Here is a 20,802-nt window from a genome sequence, read left to right as displayed (position 1 = left end):
AGGCTGCAGAACGCAGTGGCAGAGATCCTTCAATGGTACTGCCGATGGCGTTTTGTGGTTAACGCACAAAAGACGAAGGCAATCATCTTCCAACCTGGAAATGGTGGGCCGCCAGGAGTGAACATATCGGTGAACGGAGTCGTCCTACCATGGGAATCTGAAGTTACTTACCCTGGAGTGCTGATGGACCGGAAACTCCTTTGGAACGCCCAAGCGCTTCGGGTTCGTGCGAAGGCATACGCGGCGCTTAATCGACTAAGGCCGATTATTCGCCCGCCTGTCCTGAATATGGCCACGAAGCGCAGATTATATCAAGCGTGCGTGCTGCCAGTCATCACCTACGCTGCAGCGGTATGGTCAGGAGTGTCGCGAACGAGTCTCGCTCAAATCCAAGTGGTGCAGAACTCTGCTCTTCGTGACATATTGGGACGCGGTCGTTACGCCCGCGTCTCCGAAATGCACGAGGACGGAAAGCTGGAACCCCTAGACATCCTTCTACCTAGAATTTCGGGGAAATTCTTTGAGAAAGCGGCAGAAGCAGATGCTAACCTTATTCGTAGGGTCGGCGAAATTAAGGTAAGGCCATGGGACCGCTTTAAGCGCCCCATAGCTTCCCTTAACACGGTGGACAGCCTTCCTGTGAAGAAGAAGCCAAGGCTCCTTTAAGCGGGAAGGAAAAAACAAACGCCTGACGACGCAGTTAAATTCCCGTCGCCTTAGTAGCCTTAATGGCTGGAAAGGCGCAGACCAAGGACCACACAAAGCCTTGCAGTCCAGTATGCTGGGAATCGGGGTACTTGGTTGCGTAAAGCATCGCAGATCTCAGTGTAAATTACGTTTCCTGGATAGCTCAAGTGGTTAAGAGCCTCCGCCCGGCAAGTGGAAAGAACCGGAGTTCAAGTCCCGGTCTAGGAAATATTTTTACACTCGTGATCTGCCTGATTCCACCTTCCCCACCTCTTTTGCGTTCGTCCTGTGTGTGTTCCTATCCCTTTTCCTCATATCTGTTTCTATGTAAATGAGTATTTGTTCGCCGTTTGACGGGATTTCGTGTTTAAAAGTGTGTATAATATATAAATATATATATATGTGTGTATATATATATATATATATATATGTGTGTGTGTGTGTATATATACATATATGCGTACCTGATAATGCACACACAATTGTGAAAGTCATGGGGATGTAGGCGTTGTAGAGGGGTAGGTGAGAAGGGATGGGCCTACAGTTCATTCAATTAAATTTCCATTGCACCCTTACGACATTCCGGCGCTGCGAAATAGAAAGTTTTACAAATTATCTCGGATTATGTCATTGATGACCTCACAAAAAATTTGTCCATTTATATCCGATTTAAATACACAAAGTTTGATTCATCTACCATTCACATCGAGTTAAAAAAAATACAAAAATATGTATACATATATTATATATATATATATTTATTTATATATATAAATTGTCATAGTTGTGTTGTATATGTACATTCCCTGTAATGTAAATTTTCTTGTTGCGGATTCTAGGGTTAAATTAAAAAAATAATCTGTGGCTTATTGCAGCTTAAAATGTTGCGCGGCAGGCCTGCAAATTGACGGATGGAGGAAAATAGCGCAAAAACTGAAATCAAGAAACTGAACAGGGGAATGAAAAACAGTCAAGGAATAAATTTTAAGGAAGCCCCGAGTAACTTACAGTGATATTTTGAGAAACACATTCATTAACCCTCCAGGAATTTTCCGGCATGTCCGTGCCCATTGAAAAGACGAAAAAGCTGGTAAGGGGCTAGTGCGCCATATCAGTTCGGATCGGAAAACGATATCTAAAATGAGAACTTGAGGGAAGCGCTATAACTATTGTGCCGGAGTCCATAAAGTTGAAATATTACGGGTCATTTGGGGAAAAAACCAATGATGCCACATACGTTACTTGAATACTTAAAAGAGGCTGCTTAATTTATGAACCTATCATGTTTTACGAGGGCGTTATTTCTATAAAAATAGAGCATTGGCCTGCAGAAGCGTCACGGCTCAAATCCCAGTTGACGTAATTGTACCAGCTGAATTCAAAATTGAGCTTTTCAATTTTCTGTGCACTAAAACTTCATGTTAAATAGTAGATATTACGAACCGAAAGGTATGAATTTCAACCACCAGTAGGCTTATATCAGTTATCTCGACACTCACTTGTCATTACTATTACTAGAGGTCAATTTCAATTGCACGTACTTATCGTGTTATTTTCAAGCCAGCAATGATTTTACGTGTATTGCCTTCCAATGTAAGGCAAGATGATCAAATAGGCTTGCTTCTGTTTTCTCGTGAGTAATAGTATTTTGGCATCAGTGGTGTTGATTCATTACAAATAAACTTACGAGGGTGGTCTGGAAAGTTTTCGACCTAACAAAGATAAAAGTAATTTTTTCTGAAATTTTCTGATATTTGCTGAGGTTGGAAACTTTTCAGACCACCCTCGTATGTCAAACCCTTTCAATCTCTCAAACTCTCTCCAATACGTGGGGTTTATGAAAACAGTATCGAATTTTATGAATAATTATACAAAAATAGATAAATATAAATAGAAATAAAAAATTATTATAAAAAAACTAACTTAAAATTTGAAATATGTACAAATAATAATTAAAACGAAGTAAAACTATTATGATTCAGGCATCTATATAGGGTTTTGACGAGTGTAAGATATCTTTGAAACGAAAGTATTCGTGACAAAGTACATACGAGTGCGTGTGTATATATATATATATATATATATATATATATATATATATATATATATTTGTAATGAGTGTATATACATGTATATCAGAGAGCGGGAAAAGATGACTTTCTGGAGGTTGCCAAAGAATCAAGTTACCGAGGATAGCATCATTAAAGAGAGGAAGTCGGCAAATATTGTTTGGGTAGGCCAAGCGACAAAGAAGGGTCACTGCTTCAGCGTGTTTTTCTCTGCAGTGGAAATTATTTTTGTGAAAATGTGTTACCGTCGAAGAAGGCCCACAAGAGGAATTCTAAAGAATGTAAGACTGAGAGACCCATAAGAGGAAGAAGCAAAGGAAAGCTGCCAAGAGGAAGCCATGAATCTCAGAAAAAACACTGAATCCGAAATGGGTTGGAGGATATACAAAAACAAGTAGAAGCGAGGAAGGACAAAAGTCATATAAAACGATTACGAATGTTATTAGACGAAAATTGTGAAGACTCGGAGAGAAAATAGAGGAGAGTTAGGCAAAGAAGTGAGGGGCAACTTGTCTATAGGAAGAGTTTGAGGAGATTGTACAACTGCTAGACCCTTTAGAGAACTTCATATATATAGATAAGAAACACTTTTTGAATCTACAGGGAAGAGAAAATGCGCGAAGCGAGGGAAGAAAGAGCTAGTGAAACAATCGGAAAAGATCGAATAAAAGAAAACCGGAGAGTCAAAGGATTCTGACGAAGGTTAACAAGGGCACCTCGTGCCTTTTACTTGCGTGTGCAATTACAGTTAGGTGCTCCTGCGTATATTATACCTGGTGGTAAATTCCCAATAATAAACAAGATGCTCCTGAAGTTGCTCAAGGAAAAGAGGAAAAAGAAGACTCTGATCTGGTTATGTTAAGTGGCCTATGTTGATACACCTAACCAAAACATCAACCAACATATAAAAAGAATTGAATTTCCCCCGGAGTCAAGAAGAGAAGCCTGATAAATGAAGCAAATGCACAATTTACGATACTGAATACGGATTGAAATTTCTTGCTTAATTACTTTCAGGATGGGACGAAAGGCAAAAATTATTGTAGATAAGGAACAAATTTCCTAAATGAAAAAAACACGAGATAAACAATACTAAGCCCGAGAGTACTCGTGGAGAAGAAATTGCAAAAACGTTTTCATCACCAATTTTAGATAATATTTTGACAAAGTTGAATAGAATTGAATATCCCGACTGAACTGGAACTGAAATACTCCAAATAGATAGCATGAGTCCCGAATTGATATGAATAACGATTTTCAGACTCAATGAATAAATTAAGACAGTGGCCACAATGTGTTCTCTTCGTGTATTATAGTAATGAATAACTGATCACCACATCACGCCTAAAACTACTCAATTTGTGTGTATTATAGTATACTGAAGAAGCAAGAGTGAAGGAGAGCTAGTTCCAATTCGGTATCTCTATGGATTTTACCGTTTGAAATTTTAAATAACTTCCAAAGTAAGGAATAACTGGGACTTAAATTAAAACACAGCACCAATTTGTCATAAAATTGCAAAAAGTCATGTCAGTCACCATATTAGTCAGTGTTTTACATTTATAGTTCATTTCTTCTCGCGTATACGCAAACTTTCTACTTCTTAAAACCATTCTTTATTTATCACATGTAAACCCCAGGGTTAGGAATTTGAATACTGAATATCCACATCCATGCCCATATTTGTTTCGCTCTCGTGTTCTATATACCTAATCCAACGTTATGTATAGTACTACACATAATCTCCTCTGACTCTCCTCTTCTAATCTAAATTACTCAAAACTACTCAATCACTCTTTTTATGAGATAGCACTGTATTTCAACCTCAGCACAAATATAATGAGCGCATGTTTACGTTTCATTTCTCAATGTCCTCTTTGATTATATTTCCCTTACCTTAACTTTACATAATCTCGATTTTTCTATTTTGAGTCCCAGTTTTCCCTTGCTTTCTGTATGTTATGGACATTCCCCACTCATCGCTGTATTTTGGGTAATGTTCATACTCATTGTGCATGCTTGCCTATTCATCCTGAATCACAATATTTCCAAATTTTGGCTTTACCCTGCCTCAGAAAAGAAGTACATTTAGTTCACATTATGAACACTCTATGGGAGAGTGCAGGCTAAACCGATCAGTTCAAAATCCCCATATCTGGATAGCATGATAATTATTCACCTCAGTAACAAGAGTTGGATAATTTAAAGTTTTAATGTTAAAATCGAACAATACCCATTCATTTTGAATTTCAATCAGGTGACCAAAAACATGCAGCGTGCAAGGTCTCTTTTAAGGTTAACTGCTGAGCATTAAGCCGTCGAACTACTTAACGGAGCAATGTTTTCTTGCTCGTGACTTCAGCCAGGTTCAAACACACTACCCATTACCTCCTGGAATTTTAAGTCTTCCCTTAAAAGGCGACGTCACAAATATAGGTCACGGGTACTCGGAAAGGTTTAATGGGATAAAGGTTGTAAGCCAGGGGCGCTAACTCAACTCACCCCGATACCCAAACCAGATCCCAAGAAATAGTTTACAAAAATATTCCCAGCATCCGGGACCAGCCCCACGGTAAACACTCATAAGCTCACCAGAACCACGAAGGAATATCAACAAGAAACGTGAAACTAATACCATATGAGATTCTCCCTCTTTGATTCAAGTCCATGAATTTAAGGGAAAATACTTCCGGTGCGACGCTCGTAGAACAAAATTCTTATTTATATTACGGCAAGCACGCTAAAACACACCGCCGTGATACTGCCATCTTTCAAGTGAATTTCTTTATGTACTTTGATATACAAAATTAACAGATGAAAACTCTTTGACGGGACATAGATTTAATATTGTTGAATGACTGTGAAATCAGCCGACGAGAATAGTGGAGTCTAAATGGATAAATGGCAAATTGACGGTAATTCCCGTGGCCTTCATAGCTTCTGGCCGCCGTTCGGCTTGCTTTAGGCTAGCCTATTCAGGCATTCCATTAACAAGTGCTCTACTAAGGGTGGAATTTTGATTAAAATGCATAAGTAGCGTATAGTAGTATTAATATTAAGTCTTGTGATGCTTAAACCGTTCACTGAACGTTTTAAACGTCATCAGCATGATTTAATTATCACCTGGTAATTTAGCCGATGCGCCAAAACCGGTAGTACCACAAAATACATTTATTGTGAAACTATACGAAGTTCTACTCATTCAATGATCATAAATTTTCAAAAAGTAAGCTTGAAACCATGCAATTAATTAAGATTTTTACTGTCCAATTGTGGGGTGGACATAATGGAGACGTAAGAAGGACAAATAGCCTCAACTGAAATTTTAGCAAGCATAGCAGTTTAAAGCATAATAATTCTTAGCTGAGGAAAGGATTACGGAGATTGCTCAGGAGGCTGATTTTGCTAATATCAAGGTGGTGAGTTAAGCCTGTGATCCAGGTGAAGATTGAAGACCATTTCATAGAGCTTTCGGGATTAAGGAGGCAAGTAGGGCTATGGAAAATTGAGTCAGATGCGCAGTGCTTGTGAGTGCGTTGGAATTGTTAGAATTTTGACATCGGGTGGCGTTATGCGACAGAGTGTGTACAATCTGGTTGGTTGTTGGTCATAAAAGTGATTTATTGGACAAAAAAGCACATAGGAAGTGATTGATGAAAGGAGAGGAGGGGGAGGGGTGACGGAAAGTGGTGGTGAAAAGTTAGGGATAGGTGTTGTTTATAGTTTTAGGACGCCTTTAGAGATAGCTACTCTGCAATTGGCCTGTTTGATTGCTGCCAATAGTATTAATATTATGCTTACAAGAAGTTTGGTAGAAAGAGGAACAGTAACAAGGCGTAAAGTATGCTATCCACTAGCGGAAGCATCAGTTTATCTAAAAACCTAACCAATTCAAGAGTGTTCGCAGAAGTCTCCATTATTCTATTTAAAAGATTCTGAATTTACAAACCGAAAATCTTTAAGAATTTTAAATTAAGTTTCTATCTCGATTATTTTCTCTCAATACCCCCTCGTACATGCGTATCTATGTTAGTAAAAATGTGATATTACATCATGTATGGGTCATAAAAGGAGATGCATTGACTACAAAGTAATTTTATCAAACGTTATCTGGTGAACAACCAGATTCCAACATTACAACTACGGCTCCTTTGTCACGACAACCAAATGAGGGGAGAAGGAAGAGTGTGAAGTGTCCTTTTATAGGCCGTAATCCAGTACTACTCACTCAACTTTCGCAATAACTAAAATAAAAAATTTGGCAAAAAGAATTTGATAAAGTCCAGAGAAAATCCGCTAGATTCGTTAAAAATTGTTGTCATAAGAACACAAGTTTGACAGATCTCTTAGGGGATTTAGGCTGGGAACCACTTGAAGTGCGGAGAGAACAAGCGAGGCTTAGACTTTTAGAAAGGTTCAGAACAAACGAGTTTAACTATGACACTAAAGGAATTAAATGGCCCCACACTACTTAGGTAGATCAGACCATAAAGATAAACTAAGGGAGATAGATTCCAGGACAGATAGGTACAAATACTCATTCTTTCCCCGAACTCAGAACACAGAAATCATAATAGCAAGAAACCGAAGTCCCTTTAGAAATATTAAAAACATTGAATTTACAAGTCGAAGCAAAGTTAAACACTGCAAAGCTGTTAGGTATACTCTCAGGTACATGTTTATGTAAGATGTAGTTTGAGTGTTAGCATGTGTGTGTGTGGTGTAAGTGTTCATGCATGAATGTATGCCATGTTTTTTTTGTGGATGTATGATTTTGTGGTTATTGCACGCGGTTTTTTTTTCTTTTCTAAATTTCGGGTGGTGTCCTAACACCCCCCGCCACACGCCCTTGCGGCGGCTTGCGGGGTATTAAGTAGATGTAGATGAATAACTTCATTTAAGAAACCAGCTTCTAGGAATAATTTGTTTTTTTGACCTCTTCTGACTAGTCTACCGGATATGTTGGAAGAAGCAAGCAGGTGCCTGCCGTACATAAGGTTGCTTAAGTATGAACCTACAAGCTGATCCGTGTTAAATTATTTTTTAATCAATCCGTTTCGAACTGGTTAGGTCTCATTTGGAGTATTCAGCTAGATCCTCATGAGGTTCGACTGATTGCCTAATTAAATCGCGTGCAGCGTAGATGAGCTACATTTGAAAACTTTTATGATAAACTTAGAAGCGTATCCAAAATATAGAGGAGCTAGGTTGAAAATCTTTCACAGAGCGAAAGGCTAAACTACAGATTAAATCTCTAGTATGAATTGATAGGAAGTTTCATGAGTGATAATGTTGAAAATTTATTATTAGCCCCATCGCAACTCGATAGGAGAAATCTTGTATTTAAAGATTAGAGAAATTAAGGGCAGAACAGAGAGATTTAAGAAGTCATTTTTCCAAAAGTAAATGATCAGAATAAAATTATCCGGCCGCACTTGAGGGGAGAAGTACGAGGGTCATCCGGAAAGTAGTACCCGTTCGTGAAATAAAGACACAAAAGTAAATATTAACAAACATAAAAAATTTTATTTGAAAGAGGATACTTTAAACTACTTCTCAACATAATCTCCAAGCAAATTAAGGCATTTGTCATAACGTGTGACAAGTTTCTGTATTCCTGCTGCATAGTCCTTCGCCGCCAGCTCATTGAGATACGCGAGGGACCCATCTTGCACAAATTTTTGCATAATGCAGATGGTGTTTAACAATTTCATGAACAATTGTTCGAGAAACATTGGGAAAATGCTCACAGATGTCATCAATTGTGACGCGCCGATCGTTCCTCACGAATTCGTCAACTGAGCTCACCAGTTGGTCTGTAATGACAGACGGTCTCCCCGAACGCTCATCGTCGTGTGTGTTCCCCCTCCCCATGTTGAAGTTGCGACACCACCGCCGAACAGACGACTCGTCCATTACATTGTCTCCATACACCTCCTTTAATTGGCGATGAATATCACATGGGCGAACGTTTCTTGCATTGAGGAATTTAATCACTGCCCTCACTTCACAACTCGCGGCGTTCTCAATTTTTTTAAACATTGTAAACAATCACAGAAACAACACAGGCAATGCTAGCGTCACGCAACTTGGCTCAGAGAAGGCAGACAAGCCACTGAAGCTATCTGACCTCGTCCAGCGGCTACTCGCGTCGTCAGCACTTCATGCGGCACGAACGGGTACTACTTTCCGGATGACCCTCGTATTTTGGGTCAAGGGTAGTCTGGTTTGGGATCGCTCCCTGCCAGACACCCTCGCGGTGGCTTGCAGGGTACTATGTGATGCAATGTGACTGTGTAAATAACCCCAGGGCGTATACGTTTTGGATTTCTCCGCTACTCATCAAATGCCAGTAATTGCGAATGAATCGCTGGAATTGAACCGTTTCTCCAATAGATGGCGTAACAACAAATGAGAAAATTTTGACAAAATATAGCCATAAGAATGCTAAAAAAATATTTTTAGATGATACCTTATACTTATACAAACATCACCACACATACTCCGTTTATTTATATTATCGAAGTTTGTTATACTAGGTCTATTCCAAAAGTAGTAGGACTGAGTTAATTAAAAAAATCATTGCCCAAATCAATACATTCACTCAAAAGTCTTCGAAGTTGCACCCTTGTGCGTTCATATACCGCGGCAACCGGGTTTTCCACGCCTCGTAAGCCTTATGGAAAGCGGCGCCCGGAACGCTGCAAAGCTCCTTCGTTACTGCCCATTTTAGCGCTTCCATCAAGCCGTGGTGACGTCCTTTCAGCACGGTTTTGAGGCGAGGGAAGAGGAAGTCTAATTGGGTATTGTCTAAAACATATGGTTACTTACTCATATGGTCGAGAAGCTCATGGCAGGTCCGCGTACGAGTTTCCTTTTGTTCGTCCGGGAGCACTCGCGGCACCAACTTCGCACACACCTTTCTAATACCCATGTTTTAGATCACAAGTCGATGCACATCACTTTTAGGGATGCCAAGTTCATCAAAAACCACGCGAACACTTAATATGCGATCACTGTCTAACAAAGCTTTCACTCTTGCAATATTTTTGTCACATTTTGAGATTGAAGGGCTTCCTGAACGTTCGGGGTCTTCAACATCTTCTCTACCCTCCCGAAACAAATTGAGCCACTTAAAACTCCCGATCTACCCATTCAGTTATCACCATAAGCTACCTTGAGCATGTCATGAGTCTCTTCACCGGTTTAACCAGGATATGTACCCGGAGGGTACAAAAGAACATGTGGTGTCACAGAAATGTTAGATATACTGAAATGGGAGAGTAGTAGTACTATGAAAAATAGAAGAAAAAGGAGTAGGCTAGGCGCGATGCATAGAATTGTTAAAATGGACGAAGCGTGGGAAGATTTATGGAAAGAGATAGAAAAGCCTAACTTTAAGGGAAAAAAGACCTCAGTTCCAAAATAAAAATAAGAACGCAAAAAACAAATAAGAAAAAAATACTCTTTTTTAAATAGAACTATTATTGATTGGAACCAGCTGCCTGGGGGGTTTGTTTGAGCCTTTTCCATCCAATTTTAGAAGTTTTAAGTATAAATGTAAAGAAGCCACCGGGTGAACTTCATTTTAGTTATTAAAATATTGTTTGCATGTGATGTGGACGGCATTTTGTATCTGATGTGGAAGTTTGTTTGTATGTGATGAGGAAGTGTTATTGTATGTAAGAATATTATGTCTCCTATCTGTTTTTCTAGTGCGTGCATGTATGTATTTTTCGTTGTAAGAGTGATAATTGACCAAACTTGACCGTTGCCACCAGGAAAATCGCCTAATTGCAACGCAATTCTTTAATAAATAATAATAACCCATTCCAAAGAAACTGCGGGAGTTGCCGCAACAGTAAAATTGTATACGGCATTTCGTCACAACATCTAGTTCCTTTGAAAGCCCCAAAATTTCAGAGTTTAAGAGGACGCCTCGATAGCTGCCTTGATAGCAGGACGTGCCTGTGTTCACCGAGTGTCTAAAATCGCCGGCGTCCGAGGCTTCGGTCGCCGGGGTTTGCAGAGCGGCACTGCCGGACTCTCTCGGAAATCGAGGTTCCGATCGTGTTTTGTTTCGAGCGGCGGTTGACCGCCTAGTTCATCAAGAAGCGCGCAGTTTGACTCTCGACTTCTTCCGCCGGGAAGGCCGTACTTTTGTTTTGTTTAGTGGATCAAGACTGACCTTGACTCCTGGTGTAGAGCTTAGGCTCCTTTTGTTTGCTACCGCCGGGTGCGTGTGGCGGGGAGGGAGCGTTCGTGAGTGTTTTATTTCCCTTTAAAGTGCTCGTTTTTTTTGTTGCGCTTTCCTTCTTCATGCTAGTGTGCTGAATTTGATTTCTTCAAATGGCTGTGCGCCGTTTAAACACGCTCGCCTTGCAAGTTGACGAGAAGGCGAAGCCCCCTACCCCGTTGGAGGTCCACCTCTTCACGTTAGAGTCGCTGGGCCTCACACCCGAAGAGATAGTGGCGATCCAATTTGGATACAATCGCCATTTGATATTCCTGAAGTTGGCAACCGAAGCTACAATGACTAGGATTTTAGACAATACTCCGCGGAAACTACCGTTTCCGTCTTTAAGTGACCAGAGGACGACAATAACAATTGACGAGACTTCCGGCAGCCCGTGTAATGTCAGGGTTCTTTGTCTCCCCGTGGAGACCCCATTGGAAGACATAACAGGCGAGCTCCAACGCTTTGGTAAAATACATCGCTCGTGGGAAAACAGGTGGGAGGGAGAAAATATGGCGCGGGTGCTTACTGGCACCAGGGTTGTGCGGATGACGGTCGAGAGAAATATCCCCTCGTACCTCCACATCGGCGGCAACCGGGCCATCATCATCTATGAGGGTCAGCGCCGCACTTGCGCCCGCTGTAATCAAGAAGGCCACGAGCGCAAGACCTGCCCTCGGAACCAGGGAGGTAAGAGCTATGTGGAGGCAATGACGATGCCCTCCAACCCTAACGCCGCAATGGAGATGGACGAGCCCGAAGTGGCTGTGGAGGAGAGAGCGCGGTCGCTTCTACTCATCGAGGGTGCGGTCCCGGCTGCTCCCGTTGGTCCCCCGCATCTCCCTTCAATTGGAGGGAAATGTCAGCGGGAGCGAAAATCGTCAACGGAGGAAAGGGAACCGAAAAAGAAGAGGACAGACAAACCCAAGCTCCTGGTCTCGAATACCGTTCTACAAATGGTTCACATACCTACCACCTCGCCTAATATCACACGACCTCCAGCCCCCGTCTCCGTGAGCTCGTCAAATGAGGAGGGATGGTCTTTCGCCCCCCCTCCCCCCGCTCACGCCATCGACGCCCTCGCTACGCAATCCTTGCATCACGGGTTTCAAACACCCCAAGAACCTCTGGTGACAGGTGAGGAGGATGCATCTGATTGCGATGTTTTCCAGTCCCCAACAGCTCATCCCTCGACCCCTTTATCATTGACTGTAAAGGAAGCGTCATCGACCCCGGAAGTCGACCCGCATACAAGTTTCCCAAAGTCAAAAATCCCACATACCCCATCTTCTTTCCCCATTAAGGACAGTCAATGTGTCGACGATTTTCCCAGCGCTTCTCAAGATACGGACCACAAGCAACTATCTCCCCTGATTTTTCCCGACCACAACCCTTCCGCAGATGAGCCCCAGTCCGCCACTCCGACCCTCCCCGAGGGTGCGTCCTGCCCCTTGGCGGCCCCCAGCGGTGCTCCTTCGAAGAAGGCCCCCTGTGGAACGCTGCCGAGTTACCCGGTCTTCGTGGAGACCACGGCTGGCTCTTCCTCTTCGGACGAGGCCGGGGGGGAGGGATGTGGCGAAATGCCGCGTCCTCGCTCGTCGACCCGTTGGACGAGGCGTCCCGGGAAACGGCGAAGCACTCGTCGCCCGGGGTCGAGTCGCGACCGGAGCGACGCTAGCCACGATCAGAACTCTGGGAAGTGATGTCCGGTAGCCACCCGGTGCCGGACACACTTCGTCCATCGTTGGAGAGTTTTTTTTTTGCTGAATGACTGATTGAATCGATAATTTCAACCCTGCCATTGATAATTTCTTACAATACATAATTTTCCATTGCTAGCTAAAATCTCCGTCCTAATATCTGTGGACCTTGTCTTCCTTTCTTTTTTTTTTTCTCTTTCTAAATGTTAATGGTCAAATTCACGAGTATGCGTCTGTATGCATATGCTTATGTATGTGCGTGTGGATATGCATGTGTGCGTATGTATGTACAAGTGGATATGTATGTGGTATATGTATCATATATGTATCCATGTATACACTTATACTAAAGAAAAACATGATGTACCATAATCTGTGACCTGATATTATGCATAATGCTAACAAACTCTGTAATATTCTGAACCGAATAAAATAATTTATATCATAGCTTAAGTGGCTAAATCACTCGACCGAATATTGAGGGATCTGGGTTCAAATCCCAGTCAAGGCGAATGATTTTTACACACTGAAATTGTTGCATTGGAATAATAACCCAGTTAAACGCAAAATTTGATGGCGCTTGATTTCTAATTTAGAGTGGTGATATCTTGAAGTAATTCTCAGCTGACGCGAAGTTTGATTTCCTCATTTAACTCACTTTTTGGTAATGAAATATGGTAAAAATATAGTTTCACATAATTTACCTTCAATGGCTTTACAGTTTAGGAAACAGCTCGCTCGGGACGAGAGAAAATGAATAATTTACTTCTTTGATGATTTACTTATCAGAAAGTACTCACTTATCAGAGTATTATAAATTAATGAGACCCAGAAGGAACAGAAATATAAAAAATGGCATATTAAACATCCGATACATCGTTTTTTAAAATAATACCCTGCCACCTCGACAGCTAATGAGACTGAAAATCTCATTTCCAAAGGAAATCTGACGCTTGAGTTAAATTCAGAGATAATTTTTCCCTCTGAAAGCCTGATAATAACTCAAAGGCCATTATTACGACACTGTGATTAAGCTCTTGTTAAAATTTATAAACCAATCGGCTGAGTCGTTGCACACATTCTATTCCGTGATCGTTGTAGTGAGTCCTAAAACAAGCTTTTTGTTAAAAAAATATCTACATTGTACTAAAATTTGTTGTCTCAGGCGTAACTTTGTGGAATTTGCATAACATATTGAAATCAATTGAAAGTCAATTATTTCATTACATTTCAATACATTGTACTAGTCCAGATAACACTTTTCTCAAACAAAACTGATGATCGTTGTAACACATAAACTATCTCAATTTAAGAAATCTGTTTGTATGAGACACATGAAAACTGAAGATAGAAAACCGGAGCTTAAGCGATCATGTTACTTTATAAGCATAAACCCCATTTTGCACTTATCCGCAACCTGTACGTGTCTCAGACTGCCTAAGTGCAAGTGATAGATGGAAAGTCGGAATGGACAATGTCAGTAAAGGGAGAAAGAAAGGGTGTCCATTATTATCAAGGGTGTCCTTTATTAGATTGTTTATTAGAAAGGGTGCACCATACTTTTCAACGCAGACTTGAAGGAAATGATAAAAGAATTAAGGGAAGATTTGAAGTTATGAATGAAAATCTGCGGCGCATTGATCGGTTAGGTTTGCGAACGATCAAAGTTTAGTTGACCAGTCAAGGGGCTGCAATCATTGCCGAGCGAATTAAAATAACGATGTGTTAGGCATTGCACAAAAAAGAATTAGAGACGTTCGAGAATGAAGAAGGTAAGTTTGAGGAAAAAATAGGAGGGCAAAAACTTGAACCGGAGGATAAGTTTATCTATCTTGGAAGAGTTTTGGAACAAGATGGCCAAAGTGGTAGGGACATGAGAAGAAGAACTGTGTTTGGTGAAGAAGATTTCATGAGAAGGGAACTAAAGACAGGGACGTCGAATAATGATGATATAAAAGACTACTAAAACTTTTTCATCGAAAGGTGGTTTTTTATGGTGTGGAAACTTGGACGTTGAAACAAGATGACCGGTGCAGAGTAGTAACTTTTAAGATGTGAGTGGGAAGAAGAACGGAAAAGGTAAAACGGACATAAGGGAAAGCAAACGAAGTACTAGGTATGGTAGAGGAGGAGAGATGATTGTTCGGAGAAATTCAAAGGATGCAGGAAAGGTGGATGCTGGGCATTTAAAATGGGGATGGAATACTCAAGACTATTATACGGGGGTTAACGTTAGGCATGCGAGGGAGAGGGAGAAAAATCTTATTGTACAGTATGACGGGAGATAGAAGCATAATGTTTGCGGTGTTGAATAATAGTTTTTTGCAGTGTGGACGATCAGTTTGTGCCTTTCTAGGCGACTCCAAAAAAGTAGCTGTTTTCGGTTTGTATCCGATCAAAAATATTCCTTACAAGGTATAATATAAAATAATAACGGACAATAAACCCATCATTAGAAGAAAAAGTGTATGATAACACTTGGTTTAAGGATTATTAAAACTGAAAAATGAGACTTACCTAAAGTAGACGGGTGGAATTAGTCGACGAATCCAGTTTTACAAGTCCTCGAACGAGTAAGCTGTCTCAATATGCGCAGACGGATCTGAAATTAAATTTCATTCAAGTAAAATAATTTTTCAGGCAACAGGAATTTTTTCACATGACATTCCGCTTTCTTAATAATCGGTAAATATTTTACCGTGCTCTATACATTTTTAAAAAATAAGGACAAAAATCATCAAACGATGTCATTTTTCATCTAATTTATCCTATCTACAGGGTTCGTCCGGAAAATAATCTATTAATTCCCTATTTTCTCAAATAGGGAATTAATAGAGAGAAAGATGTATTATGCTTTCTTGTGGTTATTTTGAATTCGGTCCTCCACCATCCCCTGAAGATCTGGATGAGGCCGTGCATTTCAGGTGGGTGTCTGAGTTGCACCATACAGGGTTCGTCCGGAAAATAAGTGTACTGACTCCTGGGCTGGGCGCGCCCAGCACCGCTCTGACGGGCTGCGATTGGAGGGGGGTATGTTGGCAAGCGACGCTGAAAAAGGCAGTCGGCTCTGAGCTGTGGTGTAGTGAGGAGCTCTGTTAACGCGAACCTCCACGCTTCGACCCACGTCACGGAACGCGATGCCGAAGTTTTTGGAGCAGCGTTATTCCATCAAATTTGCGGTAAAGCTTGGGAAATCGTCTACCGAAACTGTCGGTATGATTAACCAGGCTTACGGGGAGTCAGCCATGTCCAGAAACATGATCTTTCGGTGGCACAAGATGTTCGTGGAGGGCAGAGAAGAGGTCGACGACGAGTCTTCGAGAGGTTCCCGATGATGCCTTCGCGGGAGCGTTCCAGGAATGGGAACGCCGCTGGAACAAGTGTATCGACTCACAAGGGTCCTATTTTGAGGAATATTAGCTTAAGATATGTAAAAGTGTAATAAATTTTTTTTCCTGAGCTCAGTACACTTATTTTCTGGACGAACCCTGTATGAATTGTGACATAAAATCTTTGAATATATGTGATATATAACTTTTATAACCTGTTTTTTGTTTAATTTTGCACACTGTGAAACTTTTATAGGTCGCCAGACTTCAACGACGGTTCTATTACCTCAATGGAAAATTATTTCAAATTACATCTCATAAAGAAATTTTAGTATTAGTTTAAAGCCGTAAAATAAAATTAAAATGCTCGAATTTCAATAACATTTTTAATATTATCAGAGTCGATTGAGAGTTGATAGTTGATCAGCGGAATCTTATTTGATGGATGATAATTTGAGATAAGAAGATATGATTGCTTCATCTCTTTCTAAAATGCCAAGTACATTTTGATAAACATTTTACTGACCCGAATCAAAACTGTGAACATGAAGATGATTTCGATGAACTCGCTCAAAAGGATTGTAAAAGCATTGCAGTCGTCATTAAAAGAGAATCACCTTGGAAAAATACGAAAATGTGGCCCAGTTGTGACTTTTTCTTTTTTATGAGCAAATTGAATTTGATACAACAATGGCAAACCGAAGCCATTTGCAGCTAAATTAAAGTGGTAGGTTTTAACGTATCGAGAGAGGGGGAGCCATGCATACACTCTGTAACAGTACCCCTTCAATTACGCTACCTCTTCATTTGTTCTTCTTCCCAAGATGCTCGACCATCGTAACGAGAAATTGTTGAGTAGGCCTTCCCCTTCATTCCCAAGACAATCTCGGGCGCGGCCCTCACAATTTCGTTTAGGTTGCATAACCAAAATCGATATTTTTCGGATGAAATGCGCCTAAAACCAATTCGGCACGTTTGCGAGATTTTCCTCACGTAAAGAATCTCGAGATTTTTTCATTTCCGTTCCGCCAGCCTTCTTTTATATCGTAAGACGCGGAATTCATTATGTGTACATGTATTCATTTAATTTTTTTTCGCAGCCTTGCCATTCGAAATAAGCGAACGTTGAAGTTGAAGCCGAAGAAGAGAAGCCGAAGAAGAGAAGCCGAGAAGAGTTTACACCGTCTCACAGGGGTGAGATTCAGTCGCCCGAGGGGAAGACACGCCTCGCGGCACCAATGAAGGAAATAAACTGAGCCAATCATCGGTTCGTTTCCCAAAGGAGTCCCCTTGCAGATTCTGGCTTTTTTTTCGGGACGAGTTCACGTTAGCTTCTAGTAGCTAGATCTAATCTAAACCATCCACTTCCTTTTGGTGGTCCATTATCAAGGGTTATATTAAAAAAAAGTTTTCACGGACGGCGGCGGTGGTGCTGTAATTCATTTTACAAGGACACTATCTAAAATTACCCTACTCTTTTAAGGTGTCCAACAATTTATGTTCCAAAATTACACGTAACAAATTAATTTTTTTTAAATTACAGATAAAGAGGCATGCCAATGTATAACGGATACAGATAATGTCAGGCGTCGTGTACATAAAGAGCGATGATACTCGCAGGAGTTACGGAAAGGTTTTTAAATTGCCGATAGAACCACCAAATCATAATCAAATGGCATCGATGTCTATTTGCAATGAGATTATTGTTAATTATTACAGTATTAAAATTGGATGGTCATAATACAAATATAAAACGTTTCACAAAAATTTCAAATCAAATGCAAATGTCATCAGCAGCAATGATATTATAACTTAGGATATATTAAAGCTATATAACTAGCCAAAAAGAAAAAGACTAGAGTGGGAGAAAGAGAATTCAAAATTAAAAGCATGAGAGAGCATGTAAAAATAGACAAATCAAAAGAGAAGCCGAGAGATGATTAAGTGTTAGCTCCAGGGAAAATCTTCAGCCCAGTAGCAGTGCCTGTCATCTCCGGTACTTTTTAAGGCATGGGTTTAGACTTCAACGAATGAGTCTACTGCAACGTATATGTGCAACTATATCATGGGAAGATCTGGAGGTAGTAGTAAAAGATTCTAAGGAATTGATTAAATCAGTTATGTTTACGTATGATCAAGCTTCATTTTGACACTCAGTTTAGGGGTGGAAGCAATGCCATATTGGAAATACAGTGCAACAGTCCTTCATATATGTATGCACAAACATAAAGATAAACACAGTAATCAACCCGAAGGTCGGTTTGGTAGGTGATGGTAGAGTTCACCCAGTACTAAGCCCTATACGGTATGTGAAATTCACACATCATGGTAGGGGGGCCAGTTCCTTTCCCTGTGCCGGTTATGATTTCCCAGGAAGATCTGGTACCCGAGAAAATCACTTTAGCTTGGGTGGAGCTGCAGGTGCCCAGAGTGCCTTCACCGGGAATCGAACCCGGGACTCTCCGGTCAGCAGTCCAACGCTCTACCCCCTGGACTACCGCGATCCACATAAAATATATATATTTGTATGTATATATATGTATTTGTGTATATATATGTATATATATGTATATGTATATATATATGTATATGTATATGTATATATATGTATATATATATGTATATATATATGTATATATATATATATATATACATATATATATATATATATATATATATATATATATATATATATATATATATATATATATATATATATATATATATATATATATATATATATATATATATAAACATGTAAACATTGGGTGGTCTGAAAAGTTTCCGACCTCATTAATTTCAGAAAAAAAGTCTTGTATCTTTGTTAAGTCGAAAACCTTTCAGACCACCCATGCATATATAAACTGCTCATTAATATTCCTTTGTGACTTTCTACAGCTAAGGGATTTACTATATTCCATTTTAGCAAAGCGAGAGAATCCACACCCGTGAAGACCGTAACGTCGCCTATAGCATTCATCACTGTTATGAAATATGGCGTAGTTTGAATTTAAATATGACGGATTCGGTGAAAGTAAGTGGAGAAAATTTTTTTTCCAAAGCAAAGGTTGAAAGGTCGTGTGGGATCCGTGACAATATTAATTTGTGCTCCATGTGCCGAAGGGAAATAACAATGATAATGATTTAAAAGAGCAAAACGGTCACAAAAGGGATATCTACATAACTACTGTATATTACTTTGAGTTTTCACAATCAGCTTTCATGAATTAAATGTTCCAGCCGAAGCTCCGAGCCCTTTCGATAGTCACAGTCAGAATGGCACATATTAAAATAATTTAAATACTCGAAATTCGATCCAAAGCACAACAGTTCCATTATCATATACGAAAATTGATGGAATATGAGTAAAAAAAGTAGTAAGTGAGACAATGGATTGAAACCGGTAAACTTCAACCGCCAATTCTTTTATAACTGTTTCCTTTAGTTATCTAATTGGGCGTGACAAAAGCTAAAGAGATAATAGTTTTACCCTAGTTAATTTACGGACTTAATCGATATCAGAATTATTATTGTGTAAAACCTTTTTTAAGAAAAGAGTCTTTCTCATCGAAGAATCTACTTAAATACAATTATTGGAATTGCCAAAAAATGGCCAAAAGTTTATTTACACAGTACATCTATTGTACACGGACTGAAAGTAAATCGAAGGCTATCATGATCAAATAACAACAGTTTTCGAGAGGATTATGATTTATTACAAGACCGATTTCGATGTACTACGCCATGTGAAAAGTCATCATAAACCATTATCTAATTGAAAATTGTTACCAACTGGTCATTATTATGTTCGATTTCGAGCATATCACTCCTGAAACTATGCAATTAGATCAACGGTATTTACTCTCACAGCGATGAGGAACGCCTTCCGAAACTTGTTTCATGGTATGGGTTTAGGATCGTACGTTTCTATCCTCCTAAACGGGTATTAAGCAGGTAACGCATCCTACGTTGTAGGAGAGGTAGTTCTTACGAGGGCGGTTCATAAGGTACCCGTGTTTGACGAAAAAGGGCGTACCTGAGGAAAGTTTATTTCATCATCATGTCCTGCCATCTATCAAACGACGGCGAAACAAATTTCAGACTGATTTAAAGGTTAGTTTGGATTTGGCAGCCATTCGAGTAAGACGTGTTTCGTGATTTTCGCTAAGATGGAAAAATAGCAGTATCGTTCGGTAATTCGCTTTTTGTTTTTGGATGGGAAGAAATGTGAGAAAGATAAAAGAAAAGTTGAATACTGTTTATGGGGACATTTCGCCATCTATGACCACAGTTAGATATTGGTTCAACGAATTTAAACGTGGGCGAACATCTGTTTTTGATGAGGAGTGACCAGGACGCCCGGCAGACGTGGTTACCGAGGAAATCGTTCAAAAGGTTCACGCCATGATTCTCGCTGATCGACGAACGAAAGTGCACGAAGTAGCAGAGGCCGTAGGTGTGTCGACCGGAACGGCAATTAATATTTTACATGACAAGTTGGCTATGAAAAAATTGTCGGCCCGATGGGTGCCGCGATTGATCACGGTGGACAACAAGCTGATCCGGACTTGTCGCCGCCAAACTGCATGAGCTACGTTATGAACTGCTGCCGCACCCCCCGTATTCACTCGATCTGGCTCCCTGCGACTTTTTATTATTCCCTAACATGAAGAAATGGCTCGCGGGAAAAAAATTTAGCTCAAACGAGGAAGTTATCGCCGAGACAGAGGCGTATTTTGGAGAGTTCGACAAATCCTATTTTTTGGAGGGGTTAGAAAAAT

General features: G+C 40.3%; 1 long non-coding RNA gene across 1 annotated transcript in view; it reads right to left on the bottom strand.

Annotated features, from left to right (window-relative positions):
* The window catches only part of LOC139687942 (uncharacterized), a 559,283-nt gene that overhangs the window by 59,728 nt on the left and 478,753 nt on the right, over window positions 1-20,802 (bottom strand). Inside the window, exon 6 of the long non-coding RNA XR_011700705.1 lies at window positions 15,210-15,294. This is a non-coding gene — a long non-coding RNA (uncharacterized lncRNA). The remainder of the gene's footprint in view (window positions 1-15,209; window positions 15,295-20,802) is intronic.

The sequence above is a fragment of the Hetaerina americana genome, unplaced genomic scaffold (genome assembly GCF_022747635.1).
Source record: "Hetaerina americana unplaced genomic scaffold, ioHetAmer1.1.p SCAF_2, whole genome shotgun sequence".
Lineage (NCBI taxonomy): Eukaryota > Metazoa > Arthropoda > Insecta > Odonata > Calopterygidae > Hetaerina > Hetaerina americana.
The sequence above is the reverse complement of the archived record's forward strand: the minus strand, read 5'-3'. Positions and strand labels throughout refer to the sequence as shown.